The sequence below is a fragment of the Giraffa tippelskirchi genome, chromosome X (assembly GCF_054371585.1).
Source record: "Giraffa tippelskirchi isolate mGirTip1 chromosome X, T2T-mGirTip1v1.2.pri, whole genome shotgun sequence".
Classification (NCBI taxonomy): domain Eukaryota; kingdom Metazoa; phylum Chordata; class Mammalia; order Artiodactyla; family Giraffidae; genus Giraffa; species Giraffa tippelskirchi.
Window position 1 is genome coordinate 18,067,602 of NC_137289.1, and position 16,099 is coordinate 18,083,700.

Below are 16,099 nucleotides of genomic sequence, written 5' to 3' on the forward strand. Positions count from 1 at the left end.
GGAAGATGTGGTCAGTATTGTCAAGTGCTACAGAGTGGCCAAGTCAGATAGACTGAAAAATGTCCCTTTGATTTAGCAATTAAAGAGGCTATTGAGGAATAGGAAGCAGATCAAGTCTCTGTTAGGGGTGGAAATCACGTGACAGTGGTTTAAAATATGGATGTGAAGTGGATATCTGGAGACAGAGTGTAGACTACTCTTTCCAGGAACTTGTCTAGTAAGGTGTGTAGAGTGATAGCAGAATCTTGAAGACAAAGCAGATTCCAGAGAAATTATCTTTAGGATGGGGAAATCCAGTCACATATTTTGATGGAAATGAGTCAGTCAGCAGGCACCTAATAAATGGGGAGAAATAAGATAATTGATAAACATCTTGGGGGGAAGCAGGAGAACATGGCTGCTGGACCACAGAGAGATGATTAGCTATGGACTTGAGCCCCTCTTCTGAGATAAGGTTATGAAGAAAAGATGCACAGGGTACAGATAAACTAAGAACTTTTTTTTCAACAGAGTCTGAGGCATTCATGATTTGTTCCTTCTTTAATTTAGAATTCTCTACTTGCCTAAGAAACCTTGTTCCATTTATACCATGTAAAATACTTATGGAGACAACAAAAACAAAAACAAACAACTTGATCGGGTAAAGTACTTGAGCAGATATTTCTCCTCCAAAAGATACACAGATAGCCAAAAAGCACATGAAAAGATGCTCAACATCATTCATTATTAGAGAAAGGCAAATCCAAACCACATGTCATCTCCATTCAGATGGTTATGAAATACCCCCCAAAACAAAAATAAGAAGAGTTGCTGAGGATGTCAGTACTTTGGCACCCTTGTGCATTGCTGGTGGGAAAGTTGGTTGTATAGTTTAGCTGATCAGGGCCACACTTGGCCGGGCAGAGCTGAACTCAGTTGCAGTTAGCAGGTGGATCAGCTAGGGGTTGGCTTTTCTAGGATGGCCTCAGCTGTGATGACTTATATCTCCTCTACAGGGCCTCTCATCCTTGAAAAAATTAGCCCAGACTTGTTCTCAAAGTATAGCACAGGTCTGTCTTACAAGAGAGCAAATGGTAATGCACACAAGCCTTTCAAGTCTCTGACTGTATCTCCTTTGCTATTACCCCAGTGGACAAAGAGAGTCACATGGCTGAGCTCAGATTCAGAGTGAGAGAGGTCTACAAAGTTACAGGGCAAAGGGCAAGGTCATAGAGAGGCTATTAACTGGGAGCACTAATGCAGTTAATCTACTCTAGAATGTTAAAGAAAGTCTGGAAATCTGCATATTTAATGAGCATCCTTAAGCGATTCTTATGCAGGTGATTCATGATCAACATTTTCAGAAATACCAGTCAAATGACTCTTGGCGTCAAGATTAGAACTGTGATCATGAAAGGTTCAGAAATCTAGGCATTGTGAGTCGGGGAGCAAATATCCTTTTCTTCAGTTCTAGCACGTGAATCAGGCTGCTTGGTCTCTTGAAGGCAGAGGCTTAAACTAAAGTTTTACCTGTGTTTCAGACAATCTGATATAATCATTTAGTTTTTACAAATAACGATGCAGTTGGAGTTAACCTGATAAGGTATTATTGTTAGATGCAGGTCAGGAAGTCATTGTTGGTTTGTTTTGTGTTGCTCGTTATAATATGTATTTCTGTCCCTGGGAAGCTCATAGTAATGGAAATGAAGCATCCGGGTGGTTTATGGGGCATGTGATAGGATCATGAAGTGGAGACTTGCTTGGACAAGACCTTTCTTAGAATAGTAATCCATGCAAGGAGAAAATGAGGAGGAAAGAAAAGAATCAGGAAGAAACTCCACAGTGAATTCCCTGGTGGTCCAGTAGTTAGGACTCGGTGCTTTCACTGCTGAGGGCCTGTGTTCAATCCCTGGTTGGGGAACTAAGATCCCGCAAGCCAAGTGGCCAAAAAAAAGAAAGAAAGAAAAGAGAAAAAAGAAAACTCCACTTATTTAGATGGTTGTGTGAGGATTTTGTTCCTCAGACCTTTAGTCAAAATGTGGGATTAGACACGTGCTTTAAGATGTCTGTTCCCCATGCAGGTCATGTGTGAGTATAGTAAAGGCAGGAGCCATGATACTGTGGGATCTGACATCCGTAGTGCTTCCCACAGAATCAGTGCTGAAAATACTTTGTGGAATGAATCTCTGCAGACTGCTCGGATCCACTACTCTCAGAAATTCTGATTGAGTAGGATAAAGTGTTCCTTCCAGGGTGGTCCTGAAGCCATGTGGATCAGAATCACCTACCTAAGTGTTAGTTGCTCAGTTGTGCCCGACTCTTTGCAACCCTGTGGACTGTAGCCCACCAAGCTCCTCCTCTGTCCATGGAATTCTCCAGAATTTGTTTAAAATCTGATGCCTGGGTCCCACCTTCCACTTCCTGCATTTCATGCCTGAGAAACCCTCCTTTACACATTTGCGGAATCCATGAATCCCCGTCACTGCCACTCAAGCAGTCTCGTATGGAGGCAGTGTGGCGGCTCATTGTCTACCCCGGCCCTGCTGAGAGAGTCGCTAGAGGGAATGCTGTGATCCAACACGCTGATCTGATGACCACCACGCACCAGCTCTGTTCACATAACTGAGGGCTCTCATTTAGCATCTCTTAGCCACTCAGCTTCAATTTCCTCATGTTTGCCACTTTTTGGACTCTTCCCCTGGGCAGCCAGAGTTTAAATGGTCATCATCTTTATTCTGAAGCATGGGCATTGGCTCTTCACCCCCATAGTGAAGTCGCTCAGTCGTGTCCGACTCTTAGCGACCCCACGGACTGTAGCCCACCAGGCTCCTCCGTCCATGGGATTCTCCAGGCAAGAGTACTGGAGTGGGTTGCCATTTCCTTCTCCAGCTTCACCCCCATAGGGTCCTGGAATTCTGAGCTGCCAAGTATCAGTTGCTTCCAAAAGACTTTCCCCAATGTCTTAGACAATATCGATTTTCCAATTGCTGGGATGGGGTGGGGGTGGGGGGGCGGCATCGTCGAGCAGTGAGCCCTGGGCACTGTAGAGTTTCAAAATAAAATCTCCTTTGCCTCATAGCCTTTAGTTACAGGAATCACTTATATTACAGGCACACTTAAAAATGACAAAACAAATGGGATGCTTTTTTCCCCAGTCTGAAAGAAAGGTATGTTAATTTAAGTGTGGAGTGTGACATTTGGAAATGTGAAAAGAGGTTTTTGGGGAGTTATTGGGGGGTTGAGTGGAACAGCTCCCTTTTTTGTATGTGTGTGTCTCTCTCTCTCTTTTTTTTGTTCACCCTTTGTCTTATTCAGATAATAATTTTAATGTACCCACCTGATCTTCTGGAGCGGAGATTTAGGGAAAGCCATTTTCTGAGCAGCTCCCCGGGGTATGATTTGCAGATGGGTGGGAAAAGGCTGTGGGGACACTTTTAGACAGCAAGTGAATGCACCAAGTCAGCCAAGCTTGAAGTGTCTTACAGGCTGGGTATCCTCAAGTGCAGTTGCATAAGAGGTTTCAGGAACTTTCCTACTGGGAGCAAATATGCAGACACGGATGTGCAGTTTCTCCCAGGCCTCTTGAGTGAGTGCAAACAGAAGCCCTCTGTCATGACATTACCTTCGAAGCTGTGAGCCTTTTAGCGCTAGTGCTGTTTTGCTCTGATGCCCAGAACCCTGTGCCTTCAGTTGCTTTCTTAGTGCCCTTTTGTCTTACTTGTATTAATATTTCAGCCGAAAATCGTGCCTCGTGACTTTTCTATTTCCAGTGCACTGGCTTCTCACAGCAAAGAATCTATCAGCTGTTTCTTGAATTCTTTTGAGTCTTTGTAGGTGTTAAAATTTTCCATTTTGCCACATTCAGCAACTTTGCCTGCTCTGACATGAGCTCCATAAAGAGCTACAGAAACTGAGTCAAGAGAGAAGCCAGTCTCTATGTGGACGGGCCCCGACACCGTCTACTCCCTCCTCCCATCGCCCACCCCTTCAGGACTCACCTCCATCCAGCTCTGCCCATCTGACCTCTTCTCTCTGTAGGTTACCTTTTTGTTTTATCTCAATCAACTATGAAAAAATCAAGCACTTTATTTATTTTTTGAATAAAATCAAGCATTTTAAATGCTTGAAAACTCAAGAGAGACTCCATGTTGCTGAATGACATGGCAACACAACACCTCCATGGCTTGATTAAGTATTGGAAGTAATCGGTCAGGGGATGACAGCTGCTCCATTAAATTTCGAAGTTCAGTGAGTCACTACAGATTCACATTGACCTCTTCTCACATAAACATCTGGTCTACCCACACCCTCCCTGTGCCACAAGATCTCATTTCCTGTTATTCCTTTGCTCATGTTGTAACTGGCTGGACACAGGTAAATCTCCATGTTGCTGAATGACTTGAGAACACAATATTTCCACGGCTTCTTTAGGTAGTGGAATAATTCATCAGAAACAACACAGCTCCATTTAATTTCCAAGTTCTAGGAGGCATTACAGCCTATCACTGGCAGCTTGTCCTCCCAATTCCTGCTTAAGCTCAAGGCTTACCTTCTCTTTCTTCCCTTCATCGCAACAATTGTCCATGCTGGATGAATAACCCTGTGGCTGAAATCCTAGGTAAAAAACAAAAACAAAAACACTCGAGGGCTTTCTTATGTAGTTTCAGAGATACACTGGAGATGGCATTGCTCCTCTATGTTTTCGATTTATGGTACAGTCTACACCCTCCAAGCTAGGCTTCAACAGTACATGAACCAAGAACTTTCAGATGTTCAAATTAGGTTTAGAAAACGAAGAGGAACTAGAGATCAAATTGCCAAGATCTGTTGGATTATAGAAAAAAAACAAGAGGTTCCAGAAAAGCATCTACTTCTGCTTTATTGAATATGCCAAAGCCTTTGTCTGTGTGGATCACAACAAACTGTGGAAAATTCTTCAAGTGATGGGAATACCAGACCACCTGACCTGCCTCTTGAGAAACCTGTATGCAGGTCAGGAAGCAACAGTTAGAACTGGACATGGAACAACAGACTGGTTCCAAATAGGAAAAGGAGTACGTCAAGGCTGTATATTGTCACCCTGCTTATTTAACTTATATGCAGAGTACATGATGAGAAATGCCAGGCTGGATGAAGCACAAGCTGGAATCAAGATTACAGGGAGAAATATCAATAACCTCAGATATGCAGGTGACACCACCCTTATGGCAGAAAGTGAAGAGGAAATGAGCTTCTTGATGAAAGTGAAAGAGGAGAGTGAAAAATCTGGCTTAAAACTCAACATTCAAAAAACTAACATCATGGCGTCTGGTGCCATCACTTCATGGCAAATAGATGGGGAAACAATGGAAACGATGACAGACTTTATTTTCTTGGGTTCCAAAATCACTGCAGATGGTGACTGCAGCCATGAAATTAAAAGGCACTTGCTCCTTGGAAGAAAAGCTATGACCAGCCTAGAAAGGATTTTAAAAGCAGAGACATTCCTTTGCCAAAAAAGGTTCATCTAGTCAAAGCTGTCATTTTTCCAGTAGTTAGGTATGTATGTGAGGGTTGGACCATAAAGAAAGCTGAGCACCAAAGAATTGATGCTTTTGCACTGTGATGTTGGAGAAGGTTCTTGAGAGTCCCTTGGGCTGCAAGGAGATCCAACCAGTCCATCCTAAAGGAAACCAGTCCTGAATATTCATTGGAAGGACTGATGCTGAGCTGAAGCTCCAATACTTTGTCCACCTGATGCAAAGAACTGACTCACTGGAAAAGTCCCTGATACTGGGCAAGATTGAAGGCAAGAGAATGGGACGACAGAAGATGAGATGGTTGGATGAAATCATCAACTTGATGGACATGAGTTTTAGCAGGCTCTGGGAGTTGGTGATGGACAGGGAAGCCTGGCATGATGTAGTCCATGGGGTCACAAAGAGTTGGACATGACTGAGCGACTGAACTGGACTATATACCCTGCCATTGACATCAACTCCCCCCACTCATTTCCTGTGCACCAAAATCTGTCTTATCTATTTTATCTTGTCCATATCAAAACAGACAGTGGACAGGTAATTGTCCCCACCATGAGTGGCTTGGAAAGACATCTTTCCATGGGATTTCTGCTGAGTTTCAAGGAATTCACTGGGAGATGGCACTGCTCCAGTAAATTCTCAAGTACTACATGGTTCTACATATTTCCACTGACATGTACTACACTACCTCCTTCCTATGCCCCCAAGATCTCCATTCTCTTCTTTCCCTTAACAAAAGGGGTTGTGTTTGGGTGACTGTCGAAGTCTCTGAAGGCTTCAACAACACGTATTTCCCAGGGCTTTCTTCTGTAATCCAAGGAATCTTCCAGCATTGGATCTGCTTCACCAGGTTTTCCATTTGTGTGAGACTTGTTCCATTTGCGTGAGAACGTGGGTGAGACACGCTCCCATTGACATGTACTTGACCAAATTGCTTCCTGTGCACCAATGGTTGTCTTCTATTTCTTCCTTTTCCTTCACACAATCAGGTGTTTGTGGGTGATTTCGCATGTTGAAGAAAGCTCTTGGAAACACCTCTTTCCAAATGCTTTCTGTTGAGGTTCTAAAATCCAGCCTAGGTGGTGCTACTACACAAAGGTTTCCATTGATATCAGTAGCTACTGCCTCATGTAGACAACGGGTCTACCCACAACCTCCCTGTGCCACAAGACTTCATTTTCTGTTGTTCTCTTGCCCAAATGATAACTGGCTGTGCACAGGTGAGTCTCCATGTCGTTGAGTGACATGGCAACACAACACCTCCATGACTTATTGAAGCAGTGGAAGTAATCCACCAGGCGATGATGTTGCCCCATTAAATTTTCAAGTTCCATGAATCACTAAAGACTCACATTGACATCTTTTCCTCCCATGACCTTCTTGTGTTCAAGACCTACATTCTCTTTCTTCTCTTCCTCGTATCAACACGGTCCATGCTGGATCCCTGTGGCTGAAACGCAAGGCAAAATACCTGAAGGGCTTTCTCATGTAATTCTAGAGTCCACCAGCAGATGGCGCTGTTCCACTACGTTTCCTAGTGACTGGATGCTCTATACCCTCCCACTGACAATGGACTACTCCCACTAAATTCCTGTTTTATCCTGTGTGTAACAAATTTGCCTGTTAACAAGGGATTGTCCCTGTGTTTGAATACACTAGAAACAATTTCTGCTGAGTTTCAAGGATTTCACTGCTGAATATCAGTGCTGAATTCCACTGCTCTCCAATGTTCTCGACTACTACAAGGTTCTTAATGTTCACGTGACATCTACTGCCATGCATCCTTCCTGTGGCACAAGGCCTCCTTTCTCTTCTGTTGCTTAATAAAACGGGCCGTGCTTGCCTGACCCTCCAATTCGCTCTATGCCTTGGTTACACATCTTTCCCAGGGCTTTCTGTTGTAATTTAAGTAATCCATCAGCGGATGACTCTGCTTCACTAGAATTTCCAGTTATGAGAGACTACACTTTCCCTTTAACATCTACTTCCACCACTCAGGAGGGCTTCCCTTGTGGCTCAGCTGGTAAAGAATTGGCCTACAATGCGGGAGACCTGGGTTTGATCCCTGGGTTGGGAAGATCCCCTGGAGAAGGGAAGGCTACCCATTCCAGTATTCTGGCCTGGAGAATTCCATGGACTGTATAGTCCATGGGGTCGCAAAGAGTTTGACACGACTGAATGCCTTTCACTCACTTCCACCACTCACTTCCTGTCTACCCATACCTATCTACCTTTTCTTTCTTTGACCTTCACACAGCTGGCTGTGATTGGCTGAATATCCACATCAATGAAAGTCTTGTCAACACCTCTTCCCAAAAGCTTTCTGCTGCAGTTCAAGCATTCCAGCCTCAGTGTTGCTGCGCCAATAGATTTTCTGGTGATAACACGCTTTACTGCCTCACGTAGACATCTGGTCTACCCACTCCCTCCATGTGAAACAAGACCTTGTTTCCTGTTGTTTTCTTGCCTATATCGTAACTGGCTCGGCAATGGTGAGTATCCATGTTGCTGAAGGACTTGACAACACAAAACTTTCACGGCTTCTTGAGGTAGTGGAAATCATCCATCAGAAAATGACACTGCTCCATTAAACTTCCAAGTTCTAGGAGGCATTATAGGGCTTCCCTGATAGCTCAGTTGGTAAAGAATCTGCCTGCAATGCAGGAGACCCTGGTTCAATTCCTGAGTCGGGAAGATCCCCTGGAGAAGGGATAGGCTAGCCACTCCAGTATTCTTGGGCTTCCCTTGTAGCTCAGTTGGTAAAAAGTCTTTCTGTAAAGTGGGAGACCTGGGTTGGATCCCTGGGTTGGGAAGATCCCTTGGAGAAGGGAAAGATGCTACCAACTCCAGTATTCTGGCTTGGAGAATTCCATGGACAGTCCATGGGATCTCAAAGAGTCGAACATGACTGATTTTCTGGTGATAACATGCTTTACTGCCTCACATAGACATGGGACCTTTTGAAGGAGGTCACCATTATCTTCATTACCTCAACAATAGTTTGGCCTCAGGTCAAATAACAGGGAGGGAACACAGCCCCAACCTTCAACAGAAAATTGGATTAAAAACTTACTGAGCATGGCCCCGCCCATCAGAATAAGACCCAGTTTCCCCCTCAGTCAGTCTCTCCCACCAGGAAGCTTCCATAAGCTTATCCTTCTTATCCTTCTCCATCAGAGGGCAGACAAACTGAAAACCAGAATCACAGAAAACCAATCTGATCACATGGACCACAGCCTTGTCTAACTCAATGAAACTGTGAGCCATGCCTCGTAGAGCCACCCAAGACAGACAGGTCATGGTGGAGAGGTCTGACAGAATGTGGTCCACTGGAGAAGGGAATGGCAAACCACTTCAGTATTCTTGCCTTGAGAATCCCATGAACAGTATGAAAAGGCAAAAAGATAGGACATTGAAAGATGAACTCCCCAGGTCGATAGGTGCCCAATACGCTACTGGAGATCAGTGGAGAACTAACTCCAGAAAGAATGAAGAGACAGAGCCAAAGCAAAAACAACACCCAGTTGTGAATGTGACTGGTGATGGAAGCAAGGTCCAATGCTATAAAGAGCAATATTGCATAGGAACCTGGAATGTTACATCCATGAATCAAGGCAGTTTGGAAGTGGTCAAACAGGAGATGGCAAGAGGGAACATCAACATTTTAGGAATCAGTGAACTAAAATGGACTGAAATTGGTGAATTTAACTCAGATGACCATTATGTCTACTACTGTGGGCAAGAATCCCTTAGAAGAAATGGAGTAGCCATCATAGTCAACAAAAGAGTTGGAAATGCAGTAATTGGATGCACTCTCAAAAACGACAGAATGATCTCTGTTCGTTTCCAAGGCAAACTATTCAATATCACAGTAATCCAAGTCTATGCCCCAACCAGTAATGCTGAAGAAGCTGAAAGTGAATGCTTCTATGAAGGCCTACAAGACCTTCTAGAACTAACACTCAAAAAAGATATCCTTTTCATTATAGGAGGCTGGAATGCAAAAGTAGGAAGTCAAGAAACACCTGGAGTAACAGGCAAATTTGGCCTTGGATTATAGAATGAAGCAGGGCAAAGGCTAATAGAGTTTTGCCAAGAAAACACACTGGTCATAGCAAACACCCTCTTCCAACAACACAAGAGAAGACTCTACACATGGACATCACCAGATGGTCAACACCAAAATCATATTGATTATATCCTTTGCAGCCAAAGATGGAGAAGCTCTATACAGTCAGCAAAAACAAGACTGGGAGCTCACTGTGGCTCAGATCATGAACTCCTTATTGTGAAATTCAGACTTAAATTGAAGAAAGTAGGGAAAACAACTGGACCATTCAGGTATGACCTAAATCAAATTCCTTACAATTATACAGTGGAAGTGAGAAATAGATTCAAGGGATTAGATCTGATAGAGTGCCTGAAGAACTATGGATGGAGGTTTGTGACATTGCACAGGAGACAATGATCAAGACCATCCTCAAGAAAAAGAAGTTCAAAAAGGCAAAATGGTTGTCTGAGGAGGCCTTACAAATAGCTATGAAAAGAAGAGAAGACTTGGACTGAATTATATCACTGGCTTTCCTGGCTTTGCACCTTGTAGACAGGAGATTGTTGAATTTCTCAGCCTCCACAAATAGGGAACTAAAATCTTCAAGATAAACCTTCTTCATATATATATGTATATATATATATGTATATACACATATATATGTAGGTATATAGATATAAAATGTCTCTTATTGGTTCTGTTTCTTTGAATAACTCTGACAGGTAAACCTGGAACATCACAGACAGCTGCTGTTTTTAGACTTGGCTTCACAGTCCTCAAATAGAACTTGGAAGAAACAGCAAAATCAAATACATGAAAATTGGTTTTAAACTTCAGGTGAGGAAACAAAGATACCAGAAACAGACAGCCAAATATTAGCCCAGAGGGTTTTTTTTTTCTTTTTCTGCTAGAGATCAGCTGCTCCTTTGCAAGCCCAGAGAAAGCTTACAGCTGAGCTCTTCCAGAATTGGGTCTGTTGGGTGAGACTTTGACAATGATCCACAAGGCGGAAGAATTGTTGCAGGCCTTGTCCAGTAATCCATAGATGATCAAATCAGTAACAAGTAATCAAAGATGATTAATTCACATGGGGAGGGAAGACAAGGAAGACTGGGGACATTGATGTGAATCCTGTCGGAGCATCTGACCAGCCTTCCCCAGGTGTTACTAGGCTTGTCCCTCTGACTGGCGTCATCAGATGGATACATACAGGACACTCTCAGTCGCTAGCATGAAATAACCACTACTACACATGTTCTATCTTCACATAGATGCCATTGCATCATCATGTTTATCCGCACATCAATAGTTCTGAGGGAGACACATACATCCTGGTGCATAAAAAGCCCTCAATCAATGGAAAAAAATTATGCACACTCCTCTCAAGTCTTCCCCAGGTCCAAAATCCCTTGGTCTCCTATAAAACAGAAAATGTGTCCATTGATTAATTATTTAATTAATACCCGCCTATCCTGTATTCAGAGTACAGGGGAGAAGTATACCCACCCTCTTCAGCATCCAAATCTCAGCATGTTTCTCTCCTGCCTGCTGAATTGGACTTGCATGGCTAAGTCCGGTAGCTCACATCTTAATGGATAAGTCATTCTTTAACATGAGTAGGTCGTAGTACTGAGATAAAGAAAGAAATTCCAGCTGTAATGACAGTACAGTAGACCTTCTTTGACCTCCACATACTGAGGAACTCCATGGGCAGAAGGTGTCATGTTGCAGCTTTGGGGAGCCCAAGATTGTGATGGCAAGATGTGAGTTGCTGACACCCACAGCCTATAAGATATTTATGAATAACTGGGGAGAGATACAAGCCCACCACCCAGCGGGCACATCTTCAATCAGGACAGACTGTGACAGTCTTGCTTTCTTTTCCCCAGGAGGACGACTTCATCAAGCACAAGGTTTGAATGACCACCCACCACCGCCCTTCCTGCCTCTACTGTCCACGCACCCAATACGATGCCTCACTCCAAGGCTGAGTGAGCAACAGAGACATATTAGTGTCTCTGTTGACTTATTAACTCTTCCACATGTCTTCATGTATATGTGTTGTTCTTAAAATTTTTACCACCAGTTTCCAATTCATCAGCTTAGTAGCTCACTTTTTTCTGATATAATATAGCTCTATATACAGCACAATACATATGAAGATTCAATAGCACATAAGGAGACACTGAAATTATACCTTTCATTAAGAGCTCCTCAGTGATATTCCCCACTGAGAATGTCATAAACCCCATTGTCTCTTCATTGCTTTGCCAGAAGGCAAAATGTGGGTCGTATCTGATAGAGGAATTGGCGAAAATGTACTGAAGATGTGGTTGACCATATCAGGCCCGTATGTCAAGAAAAGATGCACCAGGCTGAAATGTGTGTTGCATGAGAGTTGATGTAGCATGTGGGATAGAGAGGAGGTGGCTTAAAGGATTAAGGAGGATCAAGTGCACAGGAGCAGGAATGTGAAGCAACATGGGAAGAACCCATATCCTGGCCTCATGGGAGGAGAGAGTTAACCATATAATCTGTACAAGATGAAGGGAAAAAAGATAAGGGCCCAAAGGCAAAGAACCATAGCTTGGATGGGGTAAATGTCATTGAGATCCAATTTGCTTTTCAAATCTACCATTTGGGTGTCAGTGTGCAGAACAGATCAAAAGAGAGGGTCACCAGTAAAGGGAGACTGCGCACCCATGGCCGCCTTGTTCCAACATTATGTGAGCCTTGCTCGTGCATGAGCACACCATGTCTGCTGCCACGTGGAACAGAGCATGGCTGTGGATGCAGGCATGGAAGGCAAGTACCCCAGTATCACTGGAGAAGCAGTATAGGCAATGATCAACCGCATGTTAAACCAGGTCAAGCCTGTCGGGACCATCTTGAGGAGAAGAATGACCACCTCCCTGGCCACCTGCAGCAGTGCCATCTGACATCAAGTGTCAGATGCATCTTGAGTTCCAACAGCCATATACGGAGGCCCCGAGTGATTGGCAGCCCCTATTGGAGCCCTCCAAGAGCCCCCAAGCCAGGCCTCTGCGTTGCCTCCCTGAGCTGGGCTCTAGCCTGAGCCCTAACCACTTGACTGAAGGCTGGACTTCAGATGTCCTGGGGGATCTGCCTGCCTAGGCCATGCTTCTGGTACTTCCCTTTGGGGGCCTGGCATGCCCCTACACCCTGGCCTCCCTTCCTGGGGTTGGGTGTGGACCTGTGACACACACAACTTGCCTGCCTGCCCAAATCTTGGATGCTCCTCCTGCCAAGGCACTGAGTGTCCACAATGAAGTAGTCTGAATCAAGGCTTCCCCACACACAGGCGCATGCACACACACACACACATAGACACACACACACACACACACACTGACAAAAGGTCGTTCACATTCTCAACTTTATATAATATGTGGAAACATCCTACAAAAGATGTCTCCCAAATTTGATCCACCTATGAATGGAATGAAATTACCTGTTTTCCTGCATTCCAGATGTTAGATTTTCCAACCATCATTGTACATCTGTTTCCCTATAACAGCGTGTCTTTACTTCTTTGGTTTGAATGTATTTAAATAATATTTGAGGACAGACTGAATAACATTTATATGAAAATTATACCAGATATTTACTGCACTTCTGTAACTATCCTCTGTGGATCGCCTGATCAAGAACATGGCCCATCTATCAGTTGGTCAGTGTGAAGGTGTCCGTGGTAAACCAAGACATGTGTCTGGTTTATGTAGTGATGGCATTCTGGCTTAGGACTATGACCATAACCTGTGAAGGTCAGCATAACTGTGGATCCTTATTGTCAGAGTTGCGACCCTCGTCCTTCCCCTCATGAGATGGGCTCCATGCTGCCACAACATAGGGCTGGACCAGGGTATGCAAATAGTCATGGGTCATCTTCTGGGAGTTGGTTCAGTCACCGAGGGTTGATCTACACCTGGAACAGTAATGGCTGACCCACATCACTTGTGCAAATCAGAAGAGGAACTGTGACCACCCATAGCAGGAACCAGACCTATATGTCTGTGTCACTGTGGGTGGAGATTAGGAAGAAATTGTAGCCTGTGTCCCTGGGATACAGAGAGATGGAAAGATAGATCGCTGGAGGGATCTAGAGACAGAAAGAAGAATGGGGAAGCAGGAGGAAGGTTGAGAGGACATCAGCACTGGAAGCAAGGCACAGGCTAGCCTGCATTTGCCTGTCTGGAGGAGACTTGTGTCCTAGGGGCTTCCAAGATACTCACAGCCTTTCCAGTCTGACTCCACCCTTCATCCAAGCCTCACCAGAATCCCTTCATGTCTTGAGATCCATCCAGAATGTGCTGAGATGACCACCCGTCAGTCCTAAAGTCTTTGGAGAAAGGTGCTCAAAGCCTTTCAAGTCTTGGCATCCCTGGAGTGGGGAAAAGAATCAGAACAAAAAGCAGAAAAGGAACCCAGAATGGGCAAGTCCTTACTCATCCTTTTTTTTTTTTCCTATAAGCTTCCTGTCACCCATTCATTTCTCTCCAAAGTGAGACCACATTCAAGGAAAGAGGAGAGTAGAAGAAGGCAGGGACCCACTGCTCTCTATATGTGTGTGTTTGTGTGGAAGGGGCAGGTGAGCCATAGTGATTTAAGCAATCCCTTACCTCCAACAAATTGACAGAGTTCTAAAGGTGCACATCTGGTCCAGAAGCTATGTGTACTGATTCATAAATGTGCTTGTACACTGAGCCCCTACTTCTCAGTGCCAGGATATCCAGTGTTTCACAAAGCTGCCCTTGCATCATCACGTTTATCCATACATCAATAGTTATGAGGGAGATACATACAGCCTGACCCATAAAAAGCCCTCAGTAAATGGAAAAAATTTTGCTCACTCCTTTCAATTCTTCCCCATGTCCAAAATCCCCTGGTCTCCTATAAAACACAAAACAGGTCCATTCATTCATTATTTAATTAATACCCACTGATCCTGTATTCGGAGTACAGGTGAAAAGTAGATCCACGGCCTCAAAAATCCAAATCTCAGCATGTTTCTCTCCTGTCTGCTGACTTGGACTTGCATAGCTAAGTCGGGTAGCTCACATCTTAATGGATAAGTTATTCTTTAACAGGAGTACATCATAACACTGGGACAAAGAAAGAAATTACAGCTGTAGTAACAGTATAGAAGACGTCCTTCGACCTTCACATACTGAGGAACCTCTCGGGCAGGAGGTCACACGTTGCAGCTTTGGGGATCCCTAGAGGCTGATCACAAGATGTGAGTTGCTGACACACGCAGCCTATACGATCTATATGAAAAACCGGGGAAAGACTCAAGCCCCTCAACAAGCGGGCAAATCTTCAATCAGGACAGACTGTAACAGTCTTGCTTTCTTTTCCCCAGGAGGATGATGTCAATGAGCACAAAGTTTTAATGACTGCCCTCCGCCCTCCCTGCATTAGACCTTCTGTGTGGCCAAAATGCACTGCTTCACCACAAGGCCATGTGAGCCTTGCGCGTGCACGAGCCCGCCACGTCTGGTGGCCATGAGGAACAGAGTGTGCCTGTGGATGTGTGCACAGAAGCAAAGGTCGACGGCTTCACCCGAGGAGGAGTATGGCTAGCCACCAACCACATGTTGGGCCAGGTCAACACCTCTCTGGACCACCTGGAGGAGAGAAACGAGCACCTCCCTGGCTGCCTCCCAGACTGCTTGACTCTAACTTGTAAACACAATGTGAGTTCCAGCAGCTGCTCAGGGAGACCTGAAGCAATTGGCAGTCCCTAGTGGAGCCCTCCAAGGGCCCTGAGCTAGGTCTCAACCCTGCCTCCCTGAGCCAGGCTCCAGCCTGAGCCCTCACCTCCTGACTTGGGGCTGGACTGCAGAGGTCCTGGGGTTTCTACCTGCCTAGACTCTCATTCTGGTATTTCCCTTTGCCTGCCTGCCATACCCCGACCTCCTGGCATCAGCACTTCATGTCAGCTGTGGGTCTGTGACCCACCCAACTTGCCTGCCTGCAAAAGCCCTACATTCATTAGTCAGAGTAAAGAGTTATCTTAAAATTCTCTAAATTACTATTCCTGCACCATGTTGCCACTTGAATGGCTATTTCACAAAATTTTGTCAGCATGCTCAGCTCTACAAAGGGCTTATAAATTTACTATTAGAAATTTTATGCACTTTGTTTAAAGTTTTTATTTTTTTAATTAATTTATTTTTATTGAAGGATAATTGCTTTACAGTATTTTCTCTTTTCTGTCAAACCTCAACATGAATCAGCCATAGGTATACATATATGCCCTCCCTTTTGAAACTCTCCCCCCGCCATCTCCCTCCCCATCCCACCCCTCTAGGTTGATACAGAGCCCTTGTTTGAGTTTCCTAAGCCATACAGCAAATTCCCCTTGGCTATCTATTTTATATATGTAACATAAGTTTCCATGTTACTCTTTCCATACATCTCACCTTCTCCTCCCCTCTCCCCATGTCCATTACTCTATTCTCTATGTCTGTGTCTCCATTGTTGCCCTGTAAATAATTTCTTCAGTACCATTTTTCTAGATTCCGTA

General features: G+C 44.4%; 1 protein-coding gene across 1 annotated transcript in view; it reads left to right on the forward strand.

Moving 5' to 3' along the window:
• The window catches only part of LOC145535574 (heparan-sulfate 6-O-sulfotransferase 2-like), a 163,849-nt gene extending 148,144 nt beyond the window's left edge, over positions 1-15,705 (forward strand). The window contains exons 9-10 of the mRNA XM_081564016.1: positions 14,658-14,806; positions 14,933-15,705. The gene's annotated coding sequence lies outside the window, so the exon portion shown is untranslated. The remainder of the gene's footprint in view (positions 1-14,657; positions 14,807-14,932) is intronic.
• The last annotated feature ends 394 nt before the right edge of the window (positions 15,706-16,099 follow it).